At 33.2% G+C, this 6222-nt stretch overlaps 1 long non-coding RNA gene across 2 annotated transcripts; it reads left to right on the plus strand.

Annotated features, from left to right (window-relative positions):
* Positions 1 to 2819: 2819 nt before the first annotated feature.
* LOC139899515 (uncharacterized) lies at positions 2820 to 4062 on the plus strand. Of its 2 annotated transcripts, none has more exons than XR_011777530.1 (4): positions 2820 to 3117; positions 3207 to 3251; positions 3336 to 3556; positions 3781 to 4062. It is a non-coding gene; the product is annotated as an uncharacterized lncRNA (long non-coding RNA). The 2 variants fall into 2 exon arrangements; XR_011777529.1 differs by having other exon boundaries at positions 3368 to 3556.
* Positions 4063 to 6222: the final 2160 nt, after the last annotated feature.

Genomic DNA, 6222 nt, shown 5'->3' on the forward strand with positions numbered 1-6222 from the left:
GTCCAGATTCCTCATGTATTTGTATCCACTCTTCATTGATGTTGCTTTTTTATGCTTTCCATGACATAGTTGATTTTTGAATGTTGTTAAATTTATGATATTTTCATTTTGATGCTTTATTCCTTACTGATCATAGTTTTGTCATGGTCTATGCATTTGTGGTTTTTGTTTTTGGGTATTTTTTTGTCCAGGTTAGCATTCAGTTATTATTTTGTTTGAAAAAATACCAATAATAAAAGGTGAAGAAATTTTGGTTAGATTGTTGTTCATTTGGAGTTGGTATTAGTATTGGTGGTCTGTTGTACCATTTGCTACACATATATACAGATGACAATGAGAAATGCAGTGAGAAATCATGGCCATCTCAGATTCCTTCATTTAATAGTACAAAAGTTCTCCGAGTGCTAATATTTTTGAGATGGCTAAGATTTTCACCTACAGTGCCTACCCTCAGATCACACTTCCATGTATACAAATGGTAAGATATGATTAATTGTTCTCTAACTTATTTCAAGTTGTTGGATATAGTCTTTTACTATTAGTAATTTATATACATATAAATTGTGGGGTAAATGGTGTCAAAATTTGATTGGCTAATCCCATTCGTTAACAGTAACTCCTGACCCGACCCATTTCCTTTTAACCCTAATATCTTCATTTAGGGTTTACACACCCACGCATCAAATTGTGGTAAATGGTGTCAAAATTTGATCGGCTAATCCCATTCGTTAACAGTAACTCCTGACCCGACCCATTTCCTTTTAACCCTAATATCTTCATTTAGGGTTTATACACCCACGCATCTGGATCTTTCCATCACTCTCTTCATCCTTCATCGACCTTCACCTACATCCTGGCGATTTTCTACCTCGCTGCGTTCGCCATTTTTTCTCACTTCAGGTAAACCTCAATTGATACTTTTGATCAACTTTAAACACTAGATGATGTTATAAGCTCTTGATTACATACAAATTCACACTTCTATACGAACTTTGTAATTAATTAGTCTGATTGATGTGTATTTTGGTATCAGCATGAAGGTGATTTTTCATTTAAAGAGGCGTGATATCATTTATCAGATGAATATCCGATTAAATACGAAGGAGCACGACCTCCGCCACCAACAAGGTAATTTTTATTTTTATTTTTATTTTTATTTGCTTTTTTGGTTGTTATTTTGGATTGTGCCTTGAAAATCGATGTTGATATATGTGTTCAGATTGTTATAATAATTCTGTTACAAGTTTAATGTGTACGATTGAATTGCTAAACCGTTGCTTTAACATTTGTCTTTTTTTTTCCTGTAGTTATCAGCTATTTCTGATGCAGTCAGATGAATTTATGGCTTAAATAAGAAACTTGATCAGGAAAGATCGTGTGTTAGTGACACTATATTCTCATCTATTTTCTATCCTTTATACTGGTAATTGTGTTTTATCTAACTTTTTTCCCTTGGATATGTTCTTGCTGATCAGACAACAAAATTACTATGAACAGAATGTTACAGTAAGGATTGTGTATAAAAGTTTTTGGCCGACATTAGAGTTTACGAGATCCACCCGGTTAATTTGTGGATCATTAATATTTTTAAGCCCTTAGCCCTCAAGAAATGCCACGCGGACTTTCAATTAATGTATGGCCAACGTCTTTGTTAAGTCCAATTGTTGTATTAGTGTCATTAATCGTCTCCGACCAGGTTTTTTAAGCGATTATTTTTTTTCTCTATTCGGTATGGTTTCAGGCGGTATTAAAATTACTACGGCTTCTTCGCCAATCGTCTCCGACGTAAGCACCATCGGTTTTGTATTTCCCTGTTTTAGAATTGCAGTTAGGTGAATTTTCTACTTGCTGTGTTTCATAATTCCATGGCTTTTTTTAAAAAAAAATTACTGATTCCATTTGGTTATTTTCCTAACTTCTTAGTTGTGGTTTTCTTTGATTAGGTTGCTCTCCGTATCCACAACGATTCAAAACGACGATGTGGGAAGCTCCTCCTTAGGTGCATTTGACTTCGTCACTCAAGAGATGATCCAATATATCGGAAGACAACTTCTCACTCGAGTGCTTTCGGTAAATGCTTCCGTTCAAGATCCGCCTATCGGAAGACAATATCCGCCTATCTTTTTGTTTTGTTATTGAGTTTTTAAGATCATTAATCGTCTCTTTTTTGCAGGTGTCCTACCCTCCACGATTAGTTCCCGTAAAGCAGCATGCTACTGAAGGTAGTTACGTTGACTTTTCTTTGTTCATTTGTTACTTATCATTAACAAGGATAAGTAATATTAGATGAGAGTTTACTACAAATGTCTTACATACAAGGATTCATTTATTAGATGATAGAATTCGTTTGAATAATGACTACATTTTATTAGATGATAGAATTTTATAATTTGCATAAGTGTCAACTAACTATATATGTATATGTAGTTTGTTTAAATAATAATTTTACATATTTATAACTTGCATATATGTCAGCAGCTGTTATGATACGCATACAATAGATTTTTAGTGTTGTGAAAATGAAGTTGCAAAAGGGTGACTGAATCATTTTTAAGCATTTTTTGGTACATTTGTATTTAATTTTACGTTCTTGGTACTTTATTTCATAGGCATCACCAACTACTATAATGATCTCGGCGACTGAAATTGTGTCTGCAGATACTGTGGTGCCTTCTTCTGGTATGAAGAGAGCCTAAGATATCCGTCTGCAAACCTTTCTTTTAATCGTTACTGCCAAGGTCGTCGTGTCGATCTGCCGAGAAAGGTGGTAGTTGCAACCATTGGGTATGGTTTTCTTATTTTCTTCGTATTCCTTTTTTTTCAAGTTTCCGAGTCATTGTTCGATGTTTATTTGTTAATGTGGTTGTCTTAGGTGAATTTGCTGGTGTTAAGAATTTTAGTTTCTAAAGGTTTATAATTACTTTTGTACACATGTATGTATTAAAAGTACTGAAGAACGTTTTAATCAATCATATGCTTCATTAGTTACCTGATAAAAATATATAAACTAATGTGATCGCAGATTCGCAAAGTTGCCCAGTAATACTCTTACAATGATACTGACGAAATTTTCTGAAAGTCTAATTCAACTGACTCAACAGCTATCTGCAGAAAATGGTATATTCTTGGTTAGATTATTTGTTCATATTACTATGCCTTATGTTTTTTAATGATGTGTTAGTAATGTTATTTTTTTCAAGTTGCAGTTGGTTATTTTGACACTATAGATCAACTGCTGTTCGTCCAAAGTGGTATACTCCTATTTGCTTTCTTTCGAGCATTATAATGGGTTATTTTTTCGTTAATACTCCTACGTTTTTTATATATTTTTGCAGCTGCTGATGGTATGTTTTGATTTGCATATTAGGTGTTTTGCTGGATAAGTATCAACTCTAACTCAATATCTCCATATTTTACTGTACAAATAATTTTTTGCCAACAATGTTATCGACAATCAGTTTTTACAACTCCCTAATGATATTGGTAATCGTTAGTCGGTGGGCACAACTTTTGGCTCGCGTTCTTAGACAGATTGTTAGTTTCCTTCCGTGCTCAGGTAAGGCTGCTTTATATTCACATGGTCGTTATTGTTTTTTTAGTAATTTATAAATTATTTTTTTTAATTTGTCTTCCGATCTATTTTGAACTTTTCATGTTGTGTATGTATTCCTTGTAGTATTGGAATTTTGTTTTATATATTTTTTAGCTGTTTCTTTAAATTGGTTGTCTTATGCCATGTTTCAAGAAAACTTATTAGCTTATATGGGAATTTTATTGTAGGATGTTTCAAGTATATTGGAAGTTTAAGGTGAATCGATGACATGATTGAAGCCATTCCTAGCCAACATAGCTTTTGAAAGAGTGCCTTTACAAACCGTGTGGTATGATAGTATGTAACAACTGGAGTTGATGATAACGATGATAACTTTGTTGTATAGTTTTGGTGGCATGTTGTCACCTACAGTTTAATGACACCATAATATAATTTGTAATATAGAAAGCTAATATGTTATCTAAGAAATGTAAACGAGTTTACCGCCGCAACGCACGGTGGACCAAATGCTAGTTGTATTAAATTACCGATGGTATATGCTTTTGTTATTGCAGTATATAATATAATCCCTCAGTTTCTCCAATTGTTGATAAATCGGTAAATCGGCCATCTGATGTTCAACAAAATTTATTAATGTTTGGTTATATATTATGTAATGTAGTTTCTAATTTCTCACATTAATTTCTTTACAAGTATGCAAGTTTCTTTACTATATGGCTGCCAATTTCCACATTTTATGCGTATGTAATATGCCTTCATGTCTGATGCTTATTTTGTTATTATTAATTTAGTGTTTAAATGCGTGTTGTTATTTCTAAAATAGTTAATCATCTATGGCTCTATGCAATGGTCATCTGGTTTTTGTTGAATAATAATGAATTTGCTTTGAGTTGTCTTTTAAATTCTTATTATTCGTGTTGCTTATAGCGTAGTTATATCACCATACTTATATTCGGTAAACATCTCTATAACTGATATATACCACCATACATGCTTAGCAGACACCAAAAACATATACTCCATTTGCAAAATCTTTATCACCATAACGACAAATTGTTTAGCGAAATGTTATTGATTATGTTTACTGTTTGGGGAAACAAAATATGTACAGAATCTGTATATTTAGTTACAAACTCATGACATAGACTACATCGGCTGCGTTCAAAACATCTACGGCGTTGAACAAAGTGATACTCCAAAACCTACGTAACAAACAAAAACCAGCATACAAAAAGCAGCCGCAGCAGCGCACGGCCCGTTCTGAATCTAGTTTCACAAATTAACGTACAACTTTTCTAACTTTTATTATTATCCAAAATTTATTGACATCCTTCCAAAATCAATTTAATATTTTTTAACAAATAATAAGTGTACCAATTTCTAAGAAAAATTTACGATAGATGTTTAGTTGGCGTGTAAATTTTATGTGGCTTGACGGTATCGAGGTCACCTTTGTAACTTTGAGGTTGAGGGTTCGAGTCCTGCTTACGACATTTCGTAGTGTACATATTCATGTTAGTATTAGGTGGTGGGTATGTGAATTTGCCTTCAATCTTTTTTTTTATGTGGATCTGTCGTTTCTGTACATAAAAGTATTCACACAACTTTTTGAGTGCGTAAAGAAAACCTCCTAAGTGACAATCACATTGGGTCCCTACTAACGAGTACAACCCTGAGTGATGAGCCCCCGAGCGACGAGACCCGTAACCGAGTGAATTGTACATTACTAAAAATGATATCTCACGTGATTTCGCTCAACAAATCTAGCTTGGATAAAGTTTTTTCTAAGACTATTCGTTACAAGCGCGTTGAAATCATTCATTGAAGGCAACAGACAACTTGTGTTGTGGAGCGTTGAAATCGAGCGTTTAAGGAGGCGTGGAGCGTAATAACACAAAACCCCATACACATCTTGATTCTGATCGGTTCTTGCTTTTTTATGAGTACAACATTAGCCATAACCTTTCACAAACCTCACACATAATGTTTACCTTAACAATCATATTTCTCATAATATTGACATGTCATAGTAAAATCCTACAAGATTTCCCACAATCTCTCACACTATAACTAATGATCTAAGAAATAAAATTTATTAACAATAATCTCTATAAAATAAAAGTTAACATAATGGTATTATATATATGGAAGGATTAATGGTTAAATATGTTAAACTACATAGGAAATAATAGTCAATAGGATTGGATACAATAAAAGCTATGATGGATGATGTACCTAACGCTATTAGGTAATCCGTATATCACAAGAATTACGATTATTCTTTATTTTTGTTTGAGCAAAGGAAATACCATATGAATTAATTACATCGTAAATTTATTTTAACTATAATATGTTAGAAGTCGGGGTTGTAAAACCTTCGTGACTGAAACGGTAATGACTCCGGATTGATCTTTGAATCGTGTGAACACTTTCCTAATCGAATATTTCGACCCTATTAGCCACGGGTTACACGAAGTTTCGATTGGGATAAGACAAAGACAAGATTGTCGTCTTGGCTAAAAGATAACAATCACACAATTGTAGAGATGTATCTTCTAATTGTTTGAAATTAAAAGTGTGTAAAAGGATCAAAATTCTGGAACCTTTTTCAAATACACAAAGAGTGTATTTATAATGGATCAAAAGGTTTCTTGAAAAGTCACAACCTT

The sequence above is a fragment of the Rutidosis leptorrhynchoides genome, chromosome 3 (genome assembly GCF_046630445.1).
Source record: "Rutidosis leptorrhynchoides isolate AG116_Rl617_1_P2 chromosome 3, CSIRO_AGI_Rlap_v1, whole genome shotgun sequence".
NCBI classification, from domain to species: domain Eukaryota; kingdom Viridiplantae; phylum Streptophyta; class Magnoliopsida; order Asterales; family Asteraceae; genus Rutidosis; species Rutidosis leptorrhynchoides.